This window comes from Meriones unguiculatus, chromosome 17 (genome assembly GCF_030254825.1).
Source record: "Meriones unguiculatus strain TT.TT164.6M chromosome 17, Bangor_MerUng_6.1, whole genome shotgun sequence".
NCBI lineage: Eukaryota > Metazoa > Chordata > Mammalia > Rodentia > Muridae > Meriones > Meriones unguiculatus.
In genome coordinates, this window is record NC_083364.1 from 27441723 (window position 1) to 27453949 (window position 12227).

General features: G+C 46.3%; 1 protein-coding gene and 1 pseudogene across 3 annotated transcripts in view; one reads left to right on the forward strand and one right to left on the reverse strand.

Moving 5' to 3' along the window:
* LOC110548128 (L-lactate dehydrogenase A-like 6B) overlaps positions 1–1201 on the reverse strand; it is a 32265-nt pseudogene extending 31064 nt beyond the window's left edge.
* The window catches only part of St6gal1 (ST6 beta-galactoside alpha-2,6-sialyltransferase 1), a 119593-nt gene that overhangs the window by 12239 nt on the left and 95127 nt on the right, over positions 1–12227 (forward strand). The window lies entirely within an intron of this gene.

Consider the following 12227-nt stretch of genomic DNA (forward strand, 5'->3'; position numbering starts at 1 on the left):
GGTAACTAAGCATTTAAATATATGACCCTATGGGGATCATTTATTTAATGATGATTTACCCCAACCACCACAAGTTGGAAATATTATAGCTAAAAGTTTTAGACTCTGCCATCCATCCACTGTTTGACCCCAGGCCACGTAAAGACGCCCTTAATTTCTTTGTTCATAAAAGGGGTGGTGATTGTGCTGCTGCCGAGTCTCATCAGTTTCTCTATTCACATCTGGCTACAGATGTCACAGGATGAGCGAGGATAGAAGAGGCACACAGAGGGTTTGCTATTGTGTCACAGGCCTTACCTTCCTAAAAGGGTACAGTGGTTAAAGCACCCACATGTGTCTGAGAGAATGCTTACAGCCATGGACAGGGTCCCTGAAGCATTGAAACAACCAGCTTGGTCAGGAGGCATGTACCGTCCTGATTCAGATAAGCAGTCCTGGGTTGCAATGGGAGGCATTGGGCAGAGAGGGCTCTGTAGACGCTGGTATTGCCTGGCCTGGTGAGCGAGTGTTTCTCCAGCCTTGCTGGTTGCTGGGGAATGCTTGGGCTAGGGAGTTGGTCTGGCTGTCAACAGCTCAGCAAGGAGGAGGAATGTGAGAGCCGCCAGGCAAGGAGTTCCCTGCCACATCTGGGAGAGGCCTGGTGGTCAGGGAAGAGACAGGCAGGATGGGGTTGGCAGGGGCTGTGGTGGCGGTCTTCATTCTGCAGAGGAACCTATGGGGACAGGCCTGGGCCTTGGCAAACTAAGTGTCTTGATTTCAGCACTGATCTAATGTGGTCTGGACTGCCTTACTTCTACTCTAGAAAGAGCAGGATCGTTCTAGGTCTGGAGAGGGTCCTGTCATGGTCTGGAGATCCAAGAGCCTTCATGTAGGAGAATGTGTATCCTCGTGTGTAGGTGTGCTCATGCTAATGTAAATGCCTGTGTACTCCATACTGCTGAAGGGGTCCATCTGTCTGTATCCACTGATCTCTCAGCTGGCGAGAGCCAGGCCGTACGTCACCATACTCGATGGCAAACGGTCCTAGTTCAGATAAAGCCCCTGAAGCTGGCAGAGAAAAGAAAAGTTCTTTCATCGCTTGAAGCATGAGGTCATCAGTTAGACTGTGGTTTCTTGGACGGTACATGTTGTGCTCCAAGCCCAGCACCGGACTGAGCGCTGGGGCACCTCGTGGACTGAGGTCAGCTTTCCTGGTTTTCATAGGCCACACTTGGCCATCCGCACAGCAGGTCTGCAGGAAAGGCCAAGGGAGCTGGAGGGAAACTCAGCAGCTTGGGGCAAGCTGAGCCGTGCTCAGCCCATGAAAAAAAAAATTTTTTTTTTCTATCTCAGTTAGGGCCTTGGGAGGGAGAGTCAAGCAGAAGCGGAAGAAGGAATGAACATGTCTGGTATGGCTATGGATGCGAAGTTTGGTGGGGAGCCAGGCTTAGAGCCCTGCTTGTCTGATTGAGCCCTTTGGGAACCAAGGACGTAGGAGTTTGTTCCAGGTGAGACAGGGAGGCAGGCAGCCTGCCAGCTCCGACAAAAGCAGATGAGGCTGAGTCATTCATCTTGTGGACTACCTTTGTCAGGTTATGTGCTGTGGGGCTGGAGGATGCTGGCCCAGGGCCTGAGCTGTAGGAGGTTAATGACAGTGTGAGAAAATAAATCCCCCGGAGATGCTAGAGGGCATGCGGCCGCTTCTCTTTTCATCTTCACAATGAACGGCTTATTCTGGGCTGCCAACTTGGAGGAAGGAGGAGGACAGGCAAAGAGGAGCCCTCCCTGCAGGCTCACTCAGGGCAGCACCCCTGCACCTGACGAGTTCCAGGCACGTCTCCACGGACAGTCTTGGTGACTCACAAGGTGAGGCCATGAAGCCTGCTGCCATCCTGTTTCCTCTGCAGTGTTGTTGGTTATTAATTTATTATTGAATTATCTTTTAGTTAATCAGCAGTTATTCCTAAACCAGCTGTATACCCAAATCACCACACAGAGACTAGGATGTATGTAGTTAACCTAGAGCAATGCTGGGCAATGATTACCCCGTCTTAAACCTCCAAGCCTGCATAGCTTCCTCCCATTCAGAATTTCCAACATTATACTTGCTTTTAGTCATATCTTAGGTCCGATTCATCTCTCCTCATGGTCCTCCCTTCCCCATCTCTCCTCTCTGACTCCTCCCACTCGCTTCTTTCTCCTCCCCTCCGGACCAGGATGTCCCACCCTATTCTCTCCATTGCTCAGCATTGGCTGGTTGTTTTACTGAAATTACAGAGAATAAATGGTGGCACGTTTACACAAACTTGAGACTGGTGACGCTTAGAATAAGCATCAAAATGGAGTGTCCAGATTGAAACCAGATAGTTGGGTAGGGAAATCAGCATTTGAATGAACAAGGCTAAATTGTATACATTCCACAAGAAAATTATAGCACTGCAGTTTCACTTCCTCAACATTTGGGGGTGGGGGGAGATCACATGCTTTAAATGGACTATTTGCTCACTCTTTGAAATTGAAGACTTAGCTTCTCAGATTCTCATTTTGCATCATAACCTGCATTACTTATTACTTCATCAGAGCGTTAACATGCATGCTTAATCTATAGCTGGACACATGACTGTGATCAACAGATGGCTGTTGTAAAGATTACAGCTCGGGATCCAGAATTTACAAAGTACTGAAAAAGAAAAGAAAAGATGGAGACAACTGCCAATTAACTAGAGGTTAATGAAATGAACATGCAGCTCCCAAAAGAAGAAGAACAGGTGGTTAGTAAATGTTTTTAAAAGTGTTCAGCATCCCTAATCATCAGGGAAATGCTTCGAGATACTGTCTCATCCTAATCAGAATGGCTGTCATCTATTGATAACAAATGCTGGAGAGGATGTGTGTAAAGAGAAACCCTTATTCATTGTTGGTAGGAGTGCCAATTATACAGTCATGCAAATCAGTATAGAGGTTCCTGAGAAAATTAAAAATAGAATTACCACAGGATCCCACCATTCTACTTTTGGTCATCTATGTAAAGACTCTCTACCCCACCCCAGAGATGGTTGCACATCCATCCCTTATTCTTTTTTGCACTAGCAAGAAAACAGAACCAGCCTAGATGGTCATCCACAGATGAATGGATCAGGAAAATATGGTACTTATACAAAGTGGACTATTATGTAGCTGTAAAGAAAAAGAAATGACAATTGTAGGATAATGGAAGGAGTGTAATAGTAAGTGAGGTGACTCAGAAAGGAAACAAGCCACGTGTTTGTCCTCACACTCAGAGTCTATCCTACAGTATATGCCTGCATGTATGTAAATAGGTGTAAGTGTGTGTTTTAAATGTTAGAAAGGAGGCCAAGACAGGCTAATATTAGTTGTGAGGAAGGATAGAGTGTAGGCAGAAGGGCAAGAGTCATGAAAGAGAGTATAAAGCTAGTTGTCTCTTTCTAGTTTCAGCTCCATCATAAGCATTTTTTTCTTTTATACTGTAGGTAGTGGGTATGTGAATTCATCTTTCCTGTTTTGAAGTAGCAAGAACCATTCTTGCATTTCAAAAGGATCCAACATGCATTCTTTCTTTGAGGCAGTGGTTGCGGAAGCTGGGCTTTCTTTTTCATTCCACTGACCACTAATACAGTAGAATCTGGCATGACCAGTATGGAAGACTTGTCACACTAGCCCACTTACAAGAAGGAATCTTTTTGTTTAGATTTATTTATCTTATTTCACATGTATGCATGTTTCACTTGCATGTGTGTCTGTGGATCACATGTGTGCCTGGTACCTGAGGAAGTCGGAAGAAGGCACCTGACTTCTTGGAACTGGAGGTATGGGTGGTTGTGAGCTGCCATGTAGAAGTCAAACTCAGGTTGCCTGCAACAGCAAGGGCTCATAACTGCTAAGCCATGTCCCCAGCCCTGAAAAAGTGATTGAAGAAAATGTTTTGGGGACAGAGACTTTGTAAGCTAATATTATCCCTTTTTTTTTCTGTTTATAACTACATCAATTTATTTATTTATTTATTTATTTTTAAAAATATTTATTTATTTTGTGTATAAAAGTGCTGTTTTCGTGCACACCAGAAAAGGGGATCAGATTCCATTGGAGATGGTTGTGAGCCACCATATGGTTGCTGGGAATTGAATTCAGGACTTCTGGAGCAGCAGCCAGTGCTCTTAACTGCTGAGCCATCTCTCCAGCCCCATCAACTCATTCATTACCACTTTACTTAACTTGTGAATTATTTTTCTTTACATAAAGTATGGCTTTAATTACAAAATCAAATGTGCCAGCTTCTTTAGATTATTGCTTACCTAATGGGCCAGCTTCTTCTAGGCACTGCACACTCAAAAGCATGAGAAATAGTTTCTTCTGTCAGTCTGTGAGGAGAGATGGCCATGTACATTGGGGCATGAGAGCTGGACCCATTGCTGAATGAGGATGAGGAAGGGCAAGGCCAGTGAAGAGATAAGACCCTCCTTGTCCCCAAGAAAGAGGACTTTTCCAGGCATTTAAAACAGGAGTGAGGAGGAAATAGCAAGGCTAGACAGGTTGGAATTTGGCCCAAGACTCCTTCATGAGGTAGAGGCTCCCTTGGCAAGCAAACCCATTGGCCTTCTACTCCTGCTGGCATTTAAGTCCACTCAGTTTGGGTTAGAACAGGTCTACAATCTTCTTCCATCAGGTGGGTGGGCATGAGCAGGGATCTAGCCAAGCTTGACTGTAAGAGGGTGTTATGGGCTACTTGTATTACGGAGTTCTTCCCAGGCTCGGGGCTCAGGCTCTTTAGGAGTGGGGTTCCTTATTAGACAGGCTCTATAGATGCCAGGGCCTCCGAAGAGCAGGACCTAGGTGGTGTGGGCAAGAAGGGCTTCACAGGAGGGGAGCCCTGAAGTGTTGATAATCAAGTTGGGAAAGAGAGTAAGTGGACAGAGTGACTCCTGCAAGTTGTTGGGAACTTCAGAGACCTTGTGTGCAGCATTTAATGTCAAAGAGAACTGGGGAGTCAAGGTCTCAGTAATCTACAACACCGAAGCCCCGTGGTAGGCATTTGCTGAGTTATTTGAGAAAGAAAAACAGAAGCGTAAGGTTCACATGGCTGTTGTGGATCATTTAGCTGCTGCTGGGCTCCGCGCTGTGCACAGTAGGAACCTTCTGTTCATTTCATTTGTGTCCCGATTAAACTGGTACCCAACAGCATGCCCTTCACAAAGGGAATATGGTACGGCAGGTGTTAATTCACCCCCATCACGCTCACTAGCTCAGATACTTGGTCCTGTGTTCCTACCCCTGGCTGCTGTTAGTATACCTGAATGTAGCCTCAATTCTGCACGAAGCCAGTGAAGCTGAAGTCTCTGTGGGGTGGCTCTGAGCACTAGCCTTTTCTTAAAACCCTGCAGTTGATCCCCAGGAGCCATATGAAAGAACCATTGTCCTGTCTTCTGCAGGGTGCTTCATGCTGTCTTCATTCTCTTCAGAAAGCTCACACTACCTTCTTGATAGCTTAGGGTTCTCTCTCTCTCTTTTGTTTTTCTTGAGACAGGGTTTCTTTGTGTAACTTTGGCTGACCTGGAACTCACTCTGTAGACTAGGCTGTCCTGAAACTCGCTCTGAAGACCAGGCTGTCCTGAAACTCAGTGATCCGCCTGCCTCTGCCTCCTCAGTGCTGGAATTGAAGGGGTACGCCACCACTGATGGGCCTAAAATAACTTATCTAAATAAAATAACTCTTATCTAAAATAACTTTGTTTCACGTTTGCCTGAGAAATGGGTGGATGAAGAGAACATCTGTATTGTTTGTCTCAGTCAGTTCAGATCGCTGTAACAAGCAGTAACAACAGAGGTTGAGAAGCCCAGGAGCAAGGTCATACTGGGCGCCAAATGTTGTAGATAATTATTAATTCAGGGGTGGGAGGCTTTTCTATTCACCCGTTCTATCTCCCAAATAAAAGACACAGAGACTTATTAAATTTATTAATTTGCTTTAGGCTCAATAACTGGGCAGATGTCCTTTTATCTTACTTTCTTCCTACTTTCCTGTCACATGCCCTAAGTTACTTGCCAAAATTGGTCCTGTCTGGGCTGCATCTTTTCTATCAGGCCACATCCTTTCTCTCCATCTTCTTTTTCTTCCTTCTCTCATACCCTGTGGTCCTTACCTGAGACCCCAGGCCTGGGAATGAAAGCTCTGCCTACCACTCTTCTGCCCAGCTACAGGAAGGCTGTCCAGCTTTTTTTTTATTAACCAACCAGAGATAATTGGGGAACAAAGTTTACACAACATTGAACGGAGTACATTACGATGCACTCATCTAGACTGTAACCGGATCTTGAGGCCCAGGATTCAGCGTTTGTATACATAGAACCAACCAGACCAACCCCCCAACACACCAAGGCCATGCCAACTCATAAGAAGAAAACATTTATTTGGGGCCTTGCTTACAGTTTCAGAGGTTTAGTACATTACATCATGGCAGGAAGTGTGGTGGAAGGGAGCATGGTGGTGTGCCAGTGTGGTGTTGGAGAAGTAGTTAAGGTGTACATCCTGGTCTATGGGCCAAGAGAGAAAAGACACTGGGCCTTGGTTCTCAACCTCAAAGCCTCCCCTCCGCTCCGCCCCCCCCCACTTCCTTCACACCTCCTAATCCTTCTAGTCCTATCGAAGAGTTCTGCTTTCTAGTGACCAAGCATTAAAATAGACGAGCCTGTGGAGGCCATTCTTATTCAAACCACTACAGTCCTACTTATTGCACTCTCCATTTTCGAATATAAATTACTCTGCCTTAATGAAGGGTGTGGCTCTGGCAGCTCTTCCTTCAATCTCCAATATCATTTCTCTGTTGTGACACCCCCCTGCACCCTTCTATACTTTATCATCCTAATTGTCCATCTACTCATCTACCTGTGTCTAAATGGCAGGTGTGTCTCTGTTCTGCCCATTTCCCCTGATTTCTTACGCCTTCCAGTAATTGCCCTGTTTTTTCTGCTCCGGAAAATAATTTTCTATGCTTCTCTCCTGCTGTTTCTCTTTTCTCACTCCCACTTAAGCCTGGTCTGATTTAATACAACAAACAAACACACAAAAAACAACTCCCCCCCTCACCTTTTCCCCAAGCCTCTACCAATCAGGGTCATCAGTAATCTGCCAAATGCAATGGTCACATCTCAGAGCCTTGTCTTGGCTTTTTTGAAGGGGCTCTTGTAACTGATTGCTGTACCCCGCTTTAAAGGTGTCTTCCCTTGGCTTCTTGCCTCTCCTCTTCAGCCATCTCGCCTCACTTTCTGTGGCCACCTCATTGTCACCTCATCACTTTGGAGTGGCCCAAAGTGGCCTCTTTTCTGCACTCAGTCCCTACTGGTCTCATTCAGTTTCTTATGCTGACAACCCTCTCTTTGTATCCACACTCCAGACTTTTCCCCTGAGCCCCGTGTTCATATGTTCGGCCATCCACCCGACAGCCTTCCTCAGCTGTGTAGCAGATTCCCCAAATCCCACAGACCTGAAGCTGAGCTGCTGTCCTTCTGTGAAGTGGCCACCCTACTCCACTAGACTAGAGTTAGAACATGTAACTTCAGAGTCCTTCTACCTGTTGCTTCCATGCTGCATCCGTGAATACAAATCACACCGGATGCGCTTTTGCATAGTAAGTCAAGAGACAGACTGGCTATTTGATTCACCAAATTCCTGCTGGCTCAAGGCAGGCTCATCTCTACTCTTAATTTTCAGGATCATTTTGTGCCTGGGCCTGCTTATATTCTTGCTTCTGTGGCTTGTTTTCAAAAAGCACCAGGATGATCATTTCGAAAGTTGTAGCAACATGTAATTTCTTTGCTCAAAAACTGTAAGGTTCCCCACCTCCCCGCCCCAATTAATCTAGACCCCACAGGCTGAATCTGTTACTCTTCTCTGCTTCCTTTTGCTTCATCACCGTGGCCTGCACCTCAAACACAGGTATATTGCTGCCTCGGGGCCTCTGTGCTTTCTCATCCCTCCAGGCTGTTCCCTCACACAGTCCCATGGTTTGTTCCGTTCCTCCTTTAGGCTTGTATGTGAATGTCATCTTGACAGAGCGACAATTCAACCTCCTTATATAAAATAATGATCTGTCCCCTCCACTCATTTGGCCTTGTCTCTTTTATCCAGCCGTGCTGTTCCCCATAGTATGCAAGGCCGCCTGATTTACTTATGCTCTGTGGCTTTCCGTTAGAGCGTTCTTTCCATGAGGCCAAGGAAGGGCTTCATGTTTTCTTGTCCATAACCAATTCCGTAGGACCCAGTTCCAAAATAAAACATCAGTGGGTTGAATTGAACTAAATCCTCCCAGCACCTCTTCAGAATTAAACCGGACCAATTCACAGTTTATAGATGGGAAGATTTAGGCCCAGAGAAGTAAAGTGACTTCCTTAAAATAACACAGGTGAGGGAGTGTCCACATCATTGGCTGCTGTTTTTCTGTCAAGCTTGCTTCCCCTAGAACTCACCCTCTTACTTAAGCAGCCCCAGTTTTCCATGTCTTATTGTGAGCAAACAGCCCCTCACAGAGAAACAAAGAGTGCTCAGACACATAAAATAATTAGATCTTTTAAAAACAAAAGCTAGCACAGAAGGCCAAGATGAAAAGGGTATGTGTGACATGCTGTTCTGCCCCAGAGGGAAGGAGTGGGTGGGCGCCTTCAGGGTCTGTAGTGAGACTGGCCAGCCACCCACGCTGGCTACACAGGGCAATGCTCTGTGGTCATGTGAAGAGAGGAAAACAACCGGAGTGAGAGGCCACAGATGCTTATATTAGGAGTTCCCCCGTAAAATGTACAAAGTAATTTCAGTATCTCTGAGGTAAGACCTGCCAGCCCAGCACCCACACCTTTTTCATGCTTCACTTTTGAGTTTGACAGCATGTCTAAGGAACACTAGATATCCGAGAGGAGTTGAGACACAAAAGACAGAAACCAAGAGACAAGAACAACACACACACACACACACACACACACACACACACACACACACACATACTATGAACACCACACACACAACAAGAACAACAAAAAAATGGAGGCAATTTATAGGGGAGAGGAAAATGTCAGGGCTGGGGATGTGGCTCAGTGGTCGAGTACAGGAAACCAACCAACCAACCACCCCCTAAAACAGTACTAGACTCGGAAGTAAGAGGGTTTGGTGAAGGAGGGATACACGGAGGACGGACAGCTCAGAGAAGAAGAATGAAAGCTTGGAATCAAAAGCATGGCAGCAGAAGTGAATAGCCACAGGGTTTGAATTAGAAAATTGAAACAAAGAAAAAGATGGTGTAGTGGGAAACGAGAGGGTTATTTTAACAGAGGCCAATATCTGAATAGTAAAATGTACAGAACAAGAGAATGGGGATACTGAAGGAGGAAGTGTTGTAGAAATAAGAAAGTGTTGGGGCTGAGTTGGTAGAGGGCTTCCCGGGAGGGCAGGAGGCCCTGGGCTCTGTTCTCGGCCCCACACAGAACTAGGCAGCTGCACGGGCCTGCAATCTCAGGTGGACACGTGAAGATTAGAATGTCAAGGCCATCCACAGCTACATAGCAAGCATGAGGCCAGCCTGGCTACAAGAGAACCTGTTTCAAAAAAATAAATAAACAGCTAAATAGAACTTTTCTTCTCTCTGTTTTTGTCTTGTCTTGTTTTATTATTCCTTAGAAGTCATGTTTTCTAAGGAGAGGCAGAAAGGATGTAGATTCAGATGGAAGGGGTGGGGTTGGAGGATCTTAGAAGAGGAAGCCAGAATATGAATATATTTTCAGAAAAAAAAATTATTTTCGATAAAAGGAAAACAACTAAACAGGTAGAGAGAACCGAAGGATGCAGCTGGCTAGATTGAAGAAGTTAGGGGAGTACTTGGAACAAAGCACTGCAAATGAAAAAAATGCATGCAAATGAAAGCTGCTAGAGATGCTAGAGAGGGACCCAACTGGACCCGGTGGAAGTCAGCAGAAGAACACCAAACAAACTGCCTGTGGATGCAAATAAACAGGTTGAGAGGTGAAACCCTGGAGCCTGAACAGATCATATGTGAGTGAGAACAGAAGGATGGCTGCACTGGCTAGAAGACGCTGACTCCAGATCCAGTCAGCAGGTAAAGGTTCTTGCCACCAACCCTGACAACCTGAGTTCACTCCCCAGGATCCCGCAAAGCAGCTCCTCCTGGTTGTCCTCAGACCCATCTGGACACGTGCACTATGGCATCCTTGCCTGAGCACGTGCACACTCAATAAATACGTTTAAAAAAAATTTAAGAAAAAAAATCCAGGAGGACATGATTTCTGAGGAATTCTGCCAGACAAATTATTAATCAAGTTCGAGGGTGGGTTAATGGTGCTCTCGGATGTGAGAAGTGCCAGTTTCTTGCCTCCCACAAAGGCTTCCTCAGAAGCTGCTGAGATTCTTCCTCTCACTAAGGAGTAAACAGGAAAGAATAGTGGGATCGCTTATCAAGCTTCAGAGCCAACTAGTTTGGGTTGGTGTAGGAGGAGAGACATTTGCAGAGGGGAGAGCTCCAGGAGATTAAAAACAAACAGACAAAAAGAACTGTGTTGATTACATAACAGTATTTGGTTGTACTGTGATAAGTTGTATCGTTTTGTGGGAAAGAGGAGGCTGAATCAGTGATACGTATATCGGAAAAAAAAAAATAGGTGTTCAACCAGGAGACAGTCAAGGGCTCCAGAAACGAGGGCAAAGGATGCGTGTGAAAGGAGGTAGCCAGATTGGTGCTACTGTGTCCCTGAGGCCGACTTAACTGGACTCATTAGAAGTACGTGGGTGGCAGCGGAACCCAATCTTAATTTTGCATAATAGGAAGTACATGACTAACACGTAATGCTGAAAACAAGAGCCATGGAAGTGTGTGGTTTACAGGTACTGCAGTGGCGTGGCAGTAGCTAAGGGATGAAAGTTGCTGCATCTGGGCAGCAGGAAGCTAGGGAGGCTACGGAGCGCTGGTTAGGGGCTGTTGCTAACGCTGTGAGCCTGGTGGGCCGCCTTGACAGAAAGGGTCATGGATGTGGTTTGCTTTGATTAAAGGGGGGGGGGGGCTCACTGCTTCCAGTATCCTGACAGGTGCTGAGATGGAAATGGTGACATGGACACCATTTTCTCTCTGGGAGTCTTTTTTTTTTTTTTGTATGGCAGTCTTAGGTGACCTTAACTTGGCTTCTGCTCTGGAAGTGAACCGTGCCTTTTCTCTCTGTGTTAGAAACCGGTCCTAGATTTTGTGTTCGGCTCCTACTTAATTTCGGCTCTTGACTTGGAGTCAGTAAAGGCCCCTGGGAGGCAGGTTTGCGTGCGACGCTCTTAGTCACTTAGCAGCTCTGTGCCTCGGTTCCTTCCTGAAACGCTGTCACTTCGGCAGCAAATGGGCAGAACGCTCCTCGCCTCACAGGAACGTTTGAGGAATAGGACACGACACAGGATTAGAACACAGAGTGTCTAGCATGGCAGCTGACAAATAAATCAACGAGAATAAACCTCACAGGGAACAGCTGAAGCTAATCCTTGGTCTGAATCCTGTAATGCTTTGCTGGGCCTCACAGATGAAGCTTCAAGTGGGAGCAAGGATCCTGGGAAGGGTAGAGGGTAGAAGGGGTAAGGGGCTGTCCCAGAGGCCTCTTGATTTTAGCCGATGTAGCTATCAGATTTCCAGTGCAGTATCTTCTCACTTGACTCCAGTGCTCAGCAAATAGGCAGGGCTCAGGTCTTGGGCCATCTTCTGGGTAAGGATTAGCACTTAGCTAATTTACATTCATGGCCAAATGTTATCAGAAAAACTGCCCACGTCCCAAATCGTGTGGGGTAATGGCTCCAAGGTCCAAAGAACACTCCGCCGCCCTAGGCTCCATGTGCCTGGTGGTGGCTGCCATGGATGTGAGGACCTTGCCTGTGCTCCATTCCTGTGACAGGCTACACCACCCTGACTGGAAACAGCTTGTTAGCATTGCTGTTTTGTAAGCCCGGGCCATGAAATTCTCAGGTTATGTTCTTGATCAGTTTGTGGGTTTCTTGGGCTGTTGGCAAGTCTCTGTTCTGGTCTGTGGTCAGTACCTCATGCACTAGCACTCCCAGGAAGTCAAGTATCACCGAGGCAGCCCCTTTCTTTACACATTTTTTTTTTCTTTTAATCTTCTGGGGGTTTCTGGGTAGAAGAGTGGAGAGATCGGCTGCATCGCAGCCAGAGTAGAGCAGCGAGGTGAGACCTTTCCAACAGCACAGA